We start from the raw sequence: 14,354 nt of genomic DNA on the forward strand, positions 1-14,354 counted from the left end.
GAAGGTAGTGATGTTGGACACAAGGTTCTGGGGCAAAGTCAAAGTTCTAACTTATCTGAAAGGCGTCCCACTACATTCAGGTTCGGACTCTGGGCAGATTAGTCCATTTCAGAAGCGTTATTGTCCGCAAGCCATTATCTCATATTTACTGCATTACAGCAGAATGCATTATCATGCTAATACAAACAGCCATCGTCCCCGAACTGTTCCACTGTAAATAAAGTTGTAAAATGTGCTCATATGCTTCCACTATTAGCGACTTCTTAAGAGCAATAAGACAACCACATTCTGTCCACGAAAAGCACCTCCATACTGTAACACCACCTTCTCCGCACTTCACTGTTGGCGCTACACATCATGGCAGGTAACATTCTACAGATTTTCGCCAACCAAAGCCTTCTCAGAGAAGTGCCACAGGGTACAGCGTGAATCATCATTCCATATCACTCGTTTCCAGGCAGCCACATCGCTTTATACACCACCTTAAGCATCACTAATTACTGATTACGGAAATGTGTTTTATGAGGAGCTGCTTGACTATGAGGAGCTGCTCGACTACCGTACTTCATTCCTTTTCTTACATGCGCACAATCACTGTGCTAGCAGGATTGCTGGTAGCACTTCGAAACTCACCATTCCTTCCGCTGATTACAGCCGATTTTTCGCAGAAACCCTCCACAGTGTTCGACAGTCACTGTTCGTCAGTACACGAGGTCAGCCTGGTCTTGGTTTAACTGTGGTTGTTACTTCACGTTGCCGCTTCACGATCACACCACCTACAGTCGATTTGAACAGCTTCAGAATGGTTGAAATGTCTGGATGGATTTTTACTCAGGTGATTATCACGGATAAGTGTGTATGTGGATGTGTGTGTGTCTGGCTGCACTTTATCACGGTATAATTATATATTTTTATTTTTATAATTATACACTCCTGGAAATGGAAAAAAGAACACATTGACACCGGTGTGTCAGACCCACCATACTTGCTCCGGACACTGCGAGAGGGCTGTACAAGCAATGATCACACGCACGGCACAGCGGACACACCAGGAACCGCGGTGTTGGCCGTCGAATGGCGCTAGCTGCGCAGCATTTGTGCACCGCCGCCGTCAGTGTCAGCCAGTTTGCCGTGGCATACGGAGCTCCATCGCAGTCTTTAACACTGGTAGCATGCCGCGACAGCGTGGACGTGAACCGTATGTGCAGTTGACGGGCTTTGAGCGAGGGCGTATAGTGGGCATGCGGGAGGCCGGGTGGACGTACCGCCGAATTGCTCAACACGTGGGGCGTGAGGTCTCCACAGTACATCGATGTTGTCGCCAGTGGTCGGCGGAAGGTGCACGTGCCCGTCGACCTGGGACCGGACCGCAGCGACGCACGGATGCACGTCAAGACCGTAGGATCCTACGCAGTGCCGTAGGGGACCGCACCGCCACTTCCCAGCAAATTAGGGACACTGTTGCTCCTGGGGTATCGGCGAGGACCATTCGCAACCGTCTCCATGAAGCTGGGCTACGGTCCCGCACACCGTTAGGCCGTCTTCCGCTCACGCCCCAACATCGTGCAGCCCGCCTCCAGTGGTGTCGCGACAGGCGTGAATGGAGGGACGAATGGAGACGTGTCGTCTTCAGCGATGAGAGTCGCTTCTGCCTTGGTGCCAATGATGGTCGTATGCGTGTTTGGCGCCGTGCAGGTGAGCGCCACAATCAGGACTGCATACGACCGAGGCACACAGGGCCAACACCCGACATCATGGTGTGGGGAGCGATCTCCTACACTGGCCGTACACCACTGGTGATCGTCGAGGGAACACTGAATAGTGCACGGTACATCCAAACCGTCATCGAACCCATCGTTCTACCATTCCTAGACCGGCAAGGGAACTTGCTGTTCCAACAGGACAATGCACGTCCGCATGTATCCCGTGCCACCCAACGTGCTCTAGAAGGTGTAAGTCAACTACCCTGGCCAGCAAGATCTCCGGATCTGTCCCCCATTGAGCATCTTTGGGACTGGATGAAGCGTCGTCTCACGCGGTCTGCACGTCCAGCACGAATGCTGGTCCAACTGAGGCGCCAGGTGGAAATGGCATGGCAAGCCGTTCCACAGGACTACATCCAGCATCTCTACGATCGTCTCCATGGGAGAATAGCAGCCTGCATTGCTGCGAAAGGTGGATATACACTGTACTAGTGCCGACATTGTGCATGCTCTGTTGCCTGTGTCTATGTGCCTGTGGTTCTGTCAGTGTGATCATGTGATGTATCTGACCCCAGGAATGTGTCAATAAAGTTTCCCCTTCCTGGGACAATGAATTCACGGTGTTCTTATTTCAATTTCCAGGAGTGTATATTTTATGATTTTGGTTTGGAGTGGCTTTAAATACTGTGGGCTAGCATGAGACTTTTAATTAACTTATACCGCTACAACACTCGTACGGACATTGGCTGCCCTGAAGTACGTACGATATAATATAAATAGTTTGCGCGAGCGCTGCTATTTAGAAAAGAAAATATGCATATTCTTATGCAAACTGTAATTATTAATATGCGTCTCAGGGGCTACTGGTTATTCATGTACCAAATTACATAAAGATTAACTGATATATTGCGGAATGTAATGCTTTTAAATATTTCTTGTTCATTATTTGCGAGGCAAAACTAGACAGAATGTCGTCTGCCGTTAGGTGGCCAAAATGAAAAACACTGAACTCATTCAGTGCTGTGAATTTTGGTAACTGAAATTAATTTTAACTTCGAAATTAAAGATAGATCATAATTGAGAAGTCTCTCGTATTTACATTTAATAACATGAGTCGTCAGCGTAATGTCCGACTAAATCCTGCTAGGGGAGTTGAGCTCCCTGCACTACGAAGTTCTACAAAAATTTTGTTAATTGTAATTAATGGTCGCGATCATGAGAGGTGACAACTAAGTCAATAATACACACTTTCTAAAAACAATTTCTATTGTATTTTTGAAAAATACAGATAAAACTTACGTTAATTATCAGACAGCGCTACAATGGCGGCCTACCGCTAGACGAAACAAAAACAGGAGAGCCAGTTCAATAAAAGCATTGTCTCTGATCTTCATGGCCTATGTTACACAGAGATTATACAAATAAACTGTGTTTTGTTAATTACCTCGATATTTGTGTTTTGATAATAATAACTTACATTCTTTACTATTTGTCATATATCGCACACACGTACACAGTCTTGAAATAATTTATGATTATCATGTCTCATAATAGAAACTTCCTTTCCCTTTCTCCAATTGTCCATTTATGTGACTTACCGTCACATGATCTCAATGACTAGTCCACATTCAAAGTCATTGAGCTCTCCTGACTGGGTCATTTTCTGCTACTGTTTCTCTGTTGTTGATACAATACTACCCACCTCCTTTCATAGTAGATGGTCCGCATATCATGGCATCTATTGGTCAATTCCTCATTATACAGGGATGACTGGATATTTTTGATCGGATTATGTGCCGCGCGGGATTAGCCGATCCTATTCGCTGCTCAGCCGCCGAGCTGGACGGACGTGTGGAGGCAGCGCTAGGAGGGCTGGCGTAAACAGCGGCTGTGTGGCTGTTGCGAAGGTCAGTAGAGCGCTTTGTTTACTTTGCATCTTTCAGTGATTTAAAATGACAAAATCAACGAAATTAACTGTGAAAGAAGAGATACGGTGAGATTCACTTTTGACTGGACCTGCAAAAGACCAAAGGCTTTTGAGATCAAAAGGTGGCTTTCAGAAACAGTTAAGATCACAGGAGACGAAATTATTGGCGTTCATCATTCTTTTGTTTCCAGTTCTGTCTTTTTGAAATTGATTTCCTCTGATTTGTGCTCCTCGATAGTTGACAAGTGTGGTGGCTAAATTAAATTTAATCATGCAGACGGAACCGTTAGTGCCGTTCTTGTTATCCATGCTGGGCTAAGCATTCGAACAGTGAGAGTTTTCGAACTGCCGTTCGAGGTCCCTGCCAGAGCAATCAATGCTGCTCTTCAGCCCTATGGTAGGGTTATATCTAATATTGCAGAAAAATGGTCGGAGCAATATATGTTTCCGGTTCTGAATCGAGTTAGACAGATTAAGATTGAGCTCTTGCCACATATCCCTTCTTACTTGAATATCTGTGGCCATCGCGCTCTCATAATTTATGATGGGCAGCCACGGACTCGTGCGTTATGTAACGCCACAGGGCACGTCAGAAGTGAGTGCAGTAGAAGGCGTGTTCCTCAGTTACCGACTAACGAGGCGGCTGTCCCAGGACATGTTAGCATGCAAGTGACTGCCGCGGCAGCTAGCCGGGCCCCCTATCAACAGAATATGGCCGAGCAGGCGGGACCTTCCGACGCGCACACGGAAACGGGAAGCACCCCGGAGTTGACTAACGATGACAATCAGAATCTGGCCAGTAATGACGTCACTGAGGGCGCACCGTGCTTGCCCTCTGCGTCTGACAACTCTTCCAACGAGCGACAAGCTTCATCGATAATACCTGATGTAGACATGATAGACTACGAAGTGGTAGTTACACACGAAAGGGCCAACATTCCAGAGGGAACTACAGTGGATGGACATAAAGAGGAAGTGATGCAACAAATAACTGACAACCACACAGATGACAGGACACCACAGACAGGTTCAGGAAACGTCAGAGGAAAAGGGGGGGGGGGGCGCAAGAAGACGAACCAATGACACCACCCATCTCACGTGTCGTAGAAACAGCAGCAACGGCCGACTCCGAAATTAACGGAGCTCAAAAATCTTCCGCCACGAAGGCGGGACAGGTGACTTCTCCTCGACCTTCCATGGAGTCGCCAGGAAGTTCACCACAGGTTTCACCGACGATTTCACCGAAATCATCAAAAAATAAAAAGAGGCGAAGAGCACATCAAGCTGCAGAGAACTTGGCCCCTCCTTTAAGAGAGCGGCTGAGGAAGAAACAGGAGACCGGAAAGAAGGACGAAGATACACAAAAGGAAGCAGTCGGCGAGTCTTCGGATCGGAACAAGAAACAAGAACGGGCTGACACGCCACACGGAACATTTGAACCCTTGCAAGACAATACGACATCAGATATGGACAATGAAACCCGACTTGGAGAAGGACGTGGACACGACATCACCGAGCCACGATTTAACTGGGCGGACGAAGAGGAGTATCAGACCGATGCAATGGGCGCGGAAGGGGCTTTTGAGGAAGAAATTTTTTATTAAAAATTGTCACACTTGAAACGTCCCCTTTCAACAATTATACATGACTGTGCTTAAACTGACACACAATATTTTGTTAGCGCAACGCAATCTGACTTTCAAAATTCCCTACAAAAGAATGGCCCTGACTAACATTAAACTATACCTTTCACAAATCACTTACCTCACAAAAATCTTCGCTGCTCAAGCTACTGCAATACAGCGAGCGCCACTACTGCCAGCTAAATAAAAGATTCAAACTATGGAAGGCACTAACTACTGATAGGGATAGTTAGCAAATGAAAGATATTAATAGAGAACAAACAATGTATTTACCTTGATATCATCATATATAAATATAGCAGTTCATGACAAATTACAAGACTCCACCATCTCTCTCCCCACATCCACCACTGCTGGCGGCTCACCTCCAACTGCGCAACGCTACGTGCTGTTCACAGCCAGCTGCCTAACACTACAATGGCGAGTATTACAACAATGCAAAGCAGCCACAGACTGCACACAGCACAGCCAGTGATTTTCATACAGAGGTGGCGTTACCAATAAAAAAACCTAACCAGCCTACTTACATAGCCCCCATGCTCCCCACAAAAAATTTTACAAATTGTATTGGGCAGTGGCCAATACAGATTTGAAGAAATTTTTCATAATTACAATAACGAAGATATCAAATGCACACTCTTATTGATACAATGTTGGTCAAAAGCAAAAATTTTCTCGCAGTCTATAAAGACAGTCCTGATTCATCACTGTAAAATTACAGTGTTTTTCTTTTTTTTTTAAAGTCTCAACAGTAAAAGAGAATGCACACAGAAGTAGTGGATTTCCATGCAGTCTTGAAGAAGTAGTGTCCTTCCATCAGAAAGACAGTGCTGACTCTTGACATGCTGACAGGTAATGGGCCACAACATAGCAAACCCACAGCAGAGTCATTCGACGTTTTGAAGAACATTGGTAGGTAGGTCATCACAGAGTAGACCCACTGTAGTCCTGGTAGAGAGTACGGTATTAGTGGGCCATCAGAGGCGCAGACCCACTGCAGTCCTTGCAGAAATAATGGTACTGGTGAGTCAGCAAAGGTGTAGACCCACTGTAGTTCTAGTAGAAATAATGGTATTGGTGGGCCATCAAAGATGCAGACCCAATGTAGTCCTTGTAGAGACGGCCAGCAGCCATCTGTTGCGACTGTGCAGGTGCACAATCACCATCAAAGAGTCTTGCGGAGAATATAGCAAGTCCATAAACCACCACTTGTACACTCACAAAGTTTTTGGAATTGTCCTTAGAACAAGCAATGCTGTTATTCAGTCCCTTGCTGAATTATTAACACACGTGAAAACACTATCAGTCCCTACTTCTCACATATTGTCCATATACTATGACCAACGGAAATGTGTGCAGTGAAATGAATTCTTACAAGTTACTTTATGAAACGTCCCCTTTCAACAATTATACATGACTGTGCTTAAACTGACACACAATATTTTGTTAGCACAACGCAATCTGACTTTCAAAATTCCCTACAAAAGAATGGCCCTGACTAACATTAAACTATACCTTTCACAAATCACTTACCTCACAAAAATCTTCGCTGCTCAAGCTACTGCAATACAGCGAGCGCCACTACTGCCAGCTAAATAAAAGATTCAAACTATGGAAGGCACTAACTACTGATAGGGATAGTTAGCAAATGAAAGATATTAATAGAGAACAAACAATGTATTTACCTTGATATCATCATATATAAATATAGCAGTTCATGACAAATTACAAAACTCCGCCATCTCTCTCCCCACATCCACCACTGCTGGCGGCTCACCTCCAACTGCGCAACGCTACGCGCTGTTCACAGCCAGCTGCCTAACACTACAATGGCGAGTATTACAACAATGCAAAGCAGCCACAGACTGCACACAGCACAGCCAGTGATTTTCATACAGAGGTGGCGTTACCAATAAAAAAACCTAACCAGCCTACTTACACACTGAACTCTAAGAAGAAAGAAAAAAAGAAGGAAAATCGTCAATGAAATAAAAGTAAAATAAAATAACGCTATATATATCTAAACAAAAGTTATTGTACGCGGCTCCAATAACGTGTCCTCTGTTTACCGTCTTGTAGCGTCTCACAGTGGAACATACATATAACCCTAAACATAAACAAAATTCAGAGTCAAGCAAAGGTAGCTGCACTGAAGGACTTTCTGTATCAGTCAGATACAAATATCGCCTTCCTGTAGGAAATTAATGTCAAAGAATTGTATGTTTCAGGCTACAAAGAGGTGTTGAACGTGTCTCCAGAAAACGTATGTGGAACAGCCATCCTTGCTAAAGAAGGGATCGTGATGACAAACATGTGCCTTTTAGAGTCGGGGAGGGGAATTAGGTGCAAAATTTTTAACACAACTTTTATAAACCTTTACGCACCATCAGGCAACAATGCGAGACGATAGAGCGCAGCCTTTTTTAAAAGTGACATTTTATTTCTACTCCAAGAGAACCCCGCAGAACATGTCAATGGTGGAGGTTTTAATTGCGTTTAAAATAAAAATGATCAGCGACCAAATTTTAACTTCTCCCAAGAACTGCATCCGTTGGTCACCAACATGAAGTGGTTTGACGCGTGGGAAATAAAATATCCGACGCTGGTTCGCTTCACATATATCACTGGTGCTACACTGAGCAGAATCGACAGAATATATGTCACCCCCACTTTAGCCACCAAAGTCAGTAGTATCGAGGTGATACCAGCTGCCTTCTCTGACCACCTCAGAGTGAGGTGCAGCATCAAATTAACCGGGAAAAAGACATATTGGGGTCGCCCACTATGGAAATTAAATATCAGTACCCTCTCTGAAAACGCTCTAGCTTTAAAGATGCAAGAAACTTGGCAGTCTGTTTTAAGGATGCGTACTAAATATAGAACAACTATTGAATGGTGGACTACGGCCGCTAAGAAAAAGATAAAAGCAGCGCTGATATCTTACGCCAAAGAAAGGGCAACTTGTTCAAGACACACAATGGAGTTTTACTACTCTTGCTTAAGAGACCTTTACGACCAACCAATGTCTCAAGACGTCTTTATCAATATTAAAAACGTTAAAGTCAAAAGATAAGTATCAAGAGGGTACATTTGGAGGGATTACAAATCAAGTCACACACTAGAACGACGGTGGAGGCAGAAAACATCTCCTTCTACCACTTGATACAACACATAAAAAACAGAAGAAGAAATTTTATTGCCAGTCTCAGAACGGAAGATAACAGAGTCCTGACAGAACAAAGGGATATCTTAAATGAAGCACATAGATTTTTTCAGCAATTATATTCTGGAAATGCTACTGACGACAACCCAGTACAAGAGTTTTTACAGAACTCCGGAATAGAGGCAGTTGTTACAGAGGAGGAGAACAGAGGTTTAACGTTAGAAATTACGAATGACGAGGTTTTCGATATACTCAAATCTTCACCTTCACGGAAGTCTCCAGGCCCAGACGGCCTGCCTGTGGAGTTATAGGTTCCCAATTCACGGAAGTAGTTAATGACGTCTTGAGGCGAGAGGAAATTCCTGCTGTTTTTAAGGAAAGTGTAACTGTACTACTTCCAAAGGAAAGGAGTACGGACACGAAAGATATTACTAAAATGAGGCCGATCAGTCTGATGAACTCAGATTACAAGGTAGTTGCGCGTGTAATTAAAGAACGAATGGTACCGATTTTAGAAAAAGTCATTGGATGCCACCAGACGAGTCTCCCTCGACGTACCATTTTTAAGTCTGTATGTGAATATCGAGACATTATTTCTATTTTCCCATTATCGTCAGCGAATGGAGGCATTGCCTTCATAGATTTTGCTAAAGCGTTTGACAGAGTCAACTACGGATATCTGTTCAGAACCTTGGAACACATAGGTTTCAATGATGGCAACTTAGCGGTTTTAATGAACATCGTCAGAGGCATACGAACCAAAATCTCGACCAATGGACAATATACTAATGAAGTATTGATATCTAGTGGAGTTCCTCAGGGAAGTCCCCTACCCATGTTGTTTTATGTGGTTTCTCTGGAACCCCTTTTACGACTTTTGAACACAACCTTAGAAGGCATAACAATAGCTGGGCTGAAGACGGTTACAAATGCATACGCTGACGATGTGGGAGTTCTAGTAAGGAGCGATGATGACTGTGCCCAGCTAACGGACAAGTTATTGCTTTATAGCAGGGTAACTGGTGCGAGGATAAATGAAACGAAAAGTTCCTTTTTAAATTTACAGGGTCTTGACAATGTGCAGCTACCTTGGACAAACAGGGTGGACCGTCACACTGCTTTGGGCATAACTTTTTACAGTTGCCCATTAAGAACAACGGCTGCTAATTGGAAACAGGTGTTAGGAAAAATCAGAGGCAGCTTAATACTGCATGAAACGAGAGACTTAAATATCAAGCAAAGAATTAAACTAATAAACTGTGCAGTTCTTTCGAAAGCTGCATATGTCGCTCAGATTTTACCAACACCTCCAGACATAGCGAAATCTATAATGAGCACAATCCGTCGATACGTATGGAAAGGCCATATTTTTAGAGTAGCAGTAGGAACGACTACATCGAGACCCGAAAACGGAGGCCTAGGGCTGACAGACCTTCGGAGGAAAAACACTGCCCTCTTCATTAAAAGAACGCTAAACCTTATAGAGACGTAACCGAACACCATAACTGCCGCTCTATTTGACCTTCTTAAACCCGGAAGAATGCAGCCGCCAGTAGATGTTCACAACATAAATTACAACCTAAAGCATATTAAGGATTTTTATGTAGAATTAAGCTACTTGACATGCATTTTAACAGACAAAAATAAGAGGACAAGTAAATATATAGTAGCGAAGTTACAATCACGCGAAAACCAAAATAAAATGGAGCTGAAGTATCCCAACAAAAACTGGGAAAAAATATGGACTAATATAAATAACAAGACACTGACTACGGAAGTGCAAGCGTCATGGTACAGTGTTGTCAACAACATTATTAGTACCAATGAGAAACTCCATTCAGTAGGACTACATGCAACCAATGTGTGTCAAAAATGTCACAATTTGGACTCCTTAAAGCATCGCTTCATCTGTAATGGATACAAGAATATTTGGAATGACATTGTATTGCAGGTCGCTTTTCTCAAACGGACCGGTGGAAGAGAAATCACACTAAACGATATACTCTTCCCAGAAGAAATTTCCTTCCACCACAAAAAAACAATGTCATCTTGTGGCTATTCGGAAATTTTATCAATTATGTTGTTAACAACAAAGGCAATGACAATCTACAAGAACATCGAGAATATATGAAACACGAATACTTCAAAATATACCGGAACAAAGACGATAAAAAGAAGTTCGGGAATATAATGCAAATTTTGTTTCAGAAACAAGGTCTCTGTTGATACCTAAATAATATGAAATCGACGGAACAAGATAGACTGCCAAAGTAGGGGATTGCTGTTGAGGGTGAAGTACGGTGGGGACTTTGTGTGCGCCGGGGCCGATATGGTAGCCGCGAAGGCCTCAACAGGACCCCGAAAAAGCATGTTTTCCCAAAAAGTAAGGGGAGTCATACCACACCACAAGAATATTAAGGGAGAACTATTCTAATGCATAAGACCAGCATCAGTGAAGAAGTTTAATTTCCTCTCTTAATTTTTACTTTTGCTTCTCTCTCATTTTTGTTTAAATTCTAATGGAAGAATATTTTGCGTTCCGTTAATGCAGTCAATAGTATTATAGAGACAGTTATTTTCACCGTAATCAATTCGGATTACAATTTTCTAACATTGTCTTCAAGATGCGATTCAGTTTCATAACCCATTAAAAAAAAAGTGGGGCATTGAAGAAGGGAAAAAAAGTGGTCAGCGTGCCAGACTATCATACCTAAGGGCCCAGGTTCGATTCCCGGTTGGGTCGGAGATTTTCTCCGCTCAGTGACTGGGTGTTGTGTTGTCCTAATCATCATCATTTCATTCCCATCGACGTGCAAGTCGCCGAAGTGGCGTCAAATCGAAAGACATGCACCATGCCAGCGGTCTATCCGACGGGAGGCCCTGGTCACACGACATTATTACTATTAGTTCCATTTAATCACGGATCACAAGCCTTTGGTTGCTCCTTTTAACGCTTTGGCTGAAGTGGCGGGCAAGGTAGCGCATTGTTTTCCCTCTTGTTATCATTATCAGATCCATTACCTGCCGACGGTGCAAAACGCCAACGTCGATCCCTTATCTCGCCTTCCGATCGTGCTGGACCTGGTGTTCGATAAGGACGCGTTCCTTATTTCTATTTAGGTTCTCAGAACCAGAATGCGGTCCACGGTTTTCCAGTCACTTGTGCCTCGATAGCATCGCCTGTCGCTTCAGATCCCGTCAAGTCCTTTCTTTTGTGCTGCACGAGTGACTAGAGAAACCCTCCTGCCACGCCCTGGATCCCTTGCGTAATTATTTCTCCCTCCATCACCACCTGTCTAAGTTTGACGGGGTTCTTTTGTTAGGTACAGAGGAGGCTGCTCCAGGGTTGTGTTTCCCACTTCCTTACGCCGTAATGTACTGTGGCTTTTGCTTTTCTGTGACTGGGGGACCTCCCACACCAAAGCTTTGGCCCACCGGCATGTGAATTGACCGTTATAGATGGTAACATTCCGTGGCTTATCGCCTCTTGCACTCACTGTGCTCAGCAGCAGGCAGCCATGCGGGCATCTTTTCCCCTTGGCTGACGCCGTATAGCCTGTGGGGTCGTATACACACTGTGCGGACGCCTGGCTGAAACTGACTTAGGAGCTCGTGACGCCCTCCATCGGTAATGCTGAAATTCAGAATAGTGTTAACCCACCCTTAGCCTTGATGACAGCTTCCACTCTCGCAGGCATACGTTCAATCAGGTGCTGGAAGGTTTCTTGGGGACTGGTAGCCCATTCTTCACGGAGTGCTGCACTCAGGAAAGGTATCGATGTCGATCGGTGAGGCCTGGCACGAAGTCAGCGTTTCAAAACATCCCAAAGGTGTTCTATAGGATTCAGGTCAGACCTATGTGTAGGCCGGTCCATTACAGGGATATTATTGTCGCGTATCCACTCCGTCACAAGCCGTGCACAATGAACAGGTGCTCGATTGTGTTGAAAGATGCAATCGCCATCCCCGAATTGCTCTTCAACAGTGGGAAGCAAGAAGGTGCTTAAAACATCAATGTAGGCCTGTGTTGTGATAGTGCTACGCAAAACAATAAGGGGCGCAAAACACGACCACAGCGTAACACCATCGCCTCCGAATTTTACTATTGCCACTACATACGCTGTCAGATGACGTTAACTGGGCATTCGCCATACCGACACCCTGCCATTGGATCGCCATATTGTGTACCGTGATTCGTCACTCCACACAACGTTTGTCCATTATTCAACTGTCCAATGTTTACGTTCCTTACACCAAGCGAGGCGTCATTTGGCATTTACCGGCGTGATGTGTGGCTTATGAGCAGCCGCTCGACCATGAAATACAAGTTTTCTCATCCCCCGCCTAACTGCCATAGTACTTGTAGTGGATCCTTATGCAGTCTGAAAATCCTGTGTGGTGGTCTGGATAGGTGTCTGCTTATTAAATTATACGACCCTCTTCAACTGTCGGTGGTCTCTGTCAGTCAACAGACGAGGTCGGCCTGTATGCTTTTGTGCTGTATGTGTCCCTTCTCGTTTCCACTTCACCATCACATCGAAAACAGTGGACCTATGGATGTTTAGGAGCGTGGAAATCTCGCGTACAGACGTTTGTCACGTTCGAAGTCCGTAAGTTCCGCGGAGCGCCACATTCTGCTCTCTCACGATGTCTAATGACTACTGAGGTCGCTGATATAGGATACCTAGCAGTAGGTGGCAGCTCAATGCACCTAACATGAAAAACATTGTTTTTGGGGGTGTCCGGATACTTTTGATCACATAGTGTATGTCGATTTGTTGGGTTCCTCCTAAATCACTATCGGCTCATTGTAATGAGAGCCTATTCCAAGTTTCCCTACGTGGCGTATTGTCCGTCCACGTACGTAGTGGCCACTATTTCGGTGCTGTCTACGATTTTTGCATTTGAGGGACTTCCGTGTGCCGTAGTTACCGATAATGGCCTTCTGTTTGTTTCTCGACAATTGGCATCTTCTTGTCGGGCTAGTGGTGTTCGCCTTCTCACATCTACCCCTTTCATCCTCAGGCGAAATGCAGGTTTGGACGTTTAAAACTCAGACGCAGAAGTGTGTTTCGGGCAGGTGCCCTGAAACTCCTTTAGACTGTTATTTGAGTCCGTACCGTTTCACTCAGTAGGGTACAAGAACCCGGCGGAGTTGCTACATGGACGCCAACCATGAACCCTCCTCCACCAGGTGCACCTGACGCCGCAGCCGCCACTGCCTCCGTTGCTGGTCCTGTGCGGCCCTCATCTACGACATCCACGCTGGTGCCTCCAGTGCCGACCGCTGACTTCGACGATGACGTCGCATGGGGACGCCGTCTCCTGTCCTACTCTACTGCTTCTCACGAGAGGGGGGACAGCGCGCCAAACTGCCCCTTCGCCACTTCTGCCCTCCACAAGCTGCGGCAGCCACCGTCGTCGGGCGTTGAAATTGATGACAGCGCCGTCATTGGTGTTTTCCATGACTATTGCAAAATACTAACGCGAATTCTTTACAGACGAATGGAAAAACTGGTAGAAGCCGACCTCGGGGAACTTCAGTTTGGATTCCGTAGAAATGTTGGAACACGTGAGGCAATACTGCCCCTACGACTTATCTTAGAAGAAAGATTAAGGAAAGGCAAACCTACGTTTCTAGCATTTGTAGACTTAGAGAAAGCTTTTGACAATGTTGACGGGAATACTCTCTTTCAAATTCTGAAGGTGGCAGGGGTAAAATACAGGGAGCGAAAGGCTATTTACAGTTTGTACAGAAACCAGATGGCAGTTATAAGGGTCGAGGGACATGAAAGGGAAGCAGTGGTTGGGAAGGGAGTGAGACAGGGTTGTAACCTCTCCCCGATACTATTCAATCTGTATATTGAGCAAGCAGTGAAGGAAACAAAAGAAAAGTTCGGAGTAGGTATTAAAATCCA

This window comes from Schistocerca piceifrons, chromosome 2 (genome assembly GCF_021461385.2).
Source record: "Schistocerca piceifrons isolate TAMUIC-IGC-003096 chromosome 2, iqSchPice1.1, whole genome shotgun sequence".
Lineage (NCBI taxonomy): Eukaryota > Metazoa > Arthropoda > Insecta > Orthoptera > Acrididae > Schistocerca > Schistocerca piceifrons.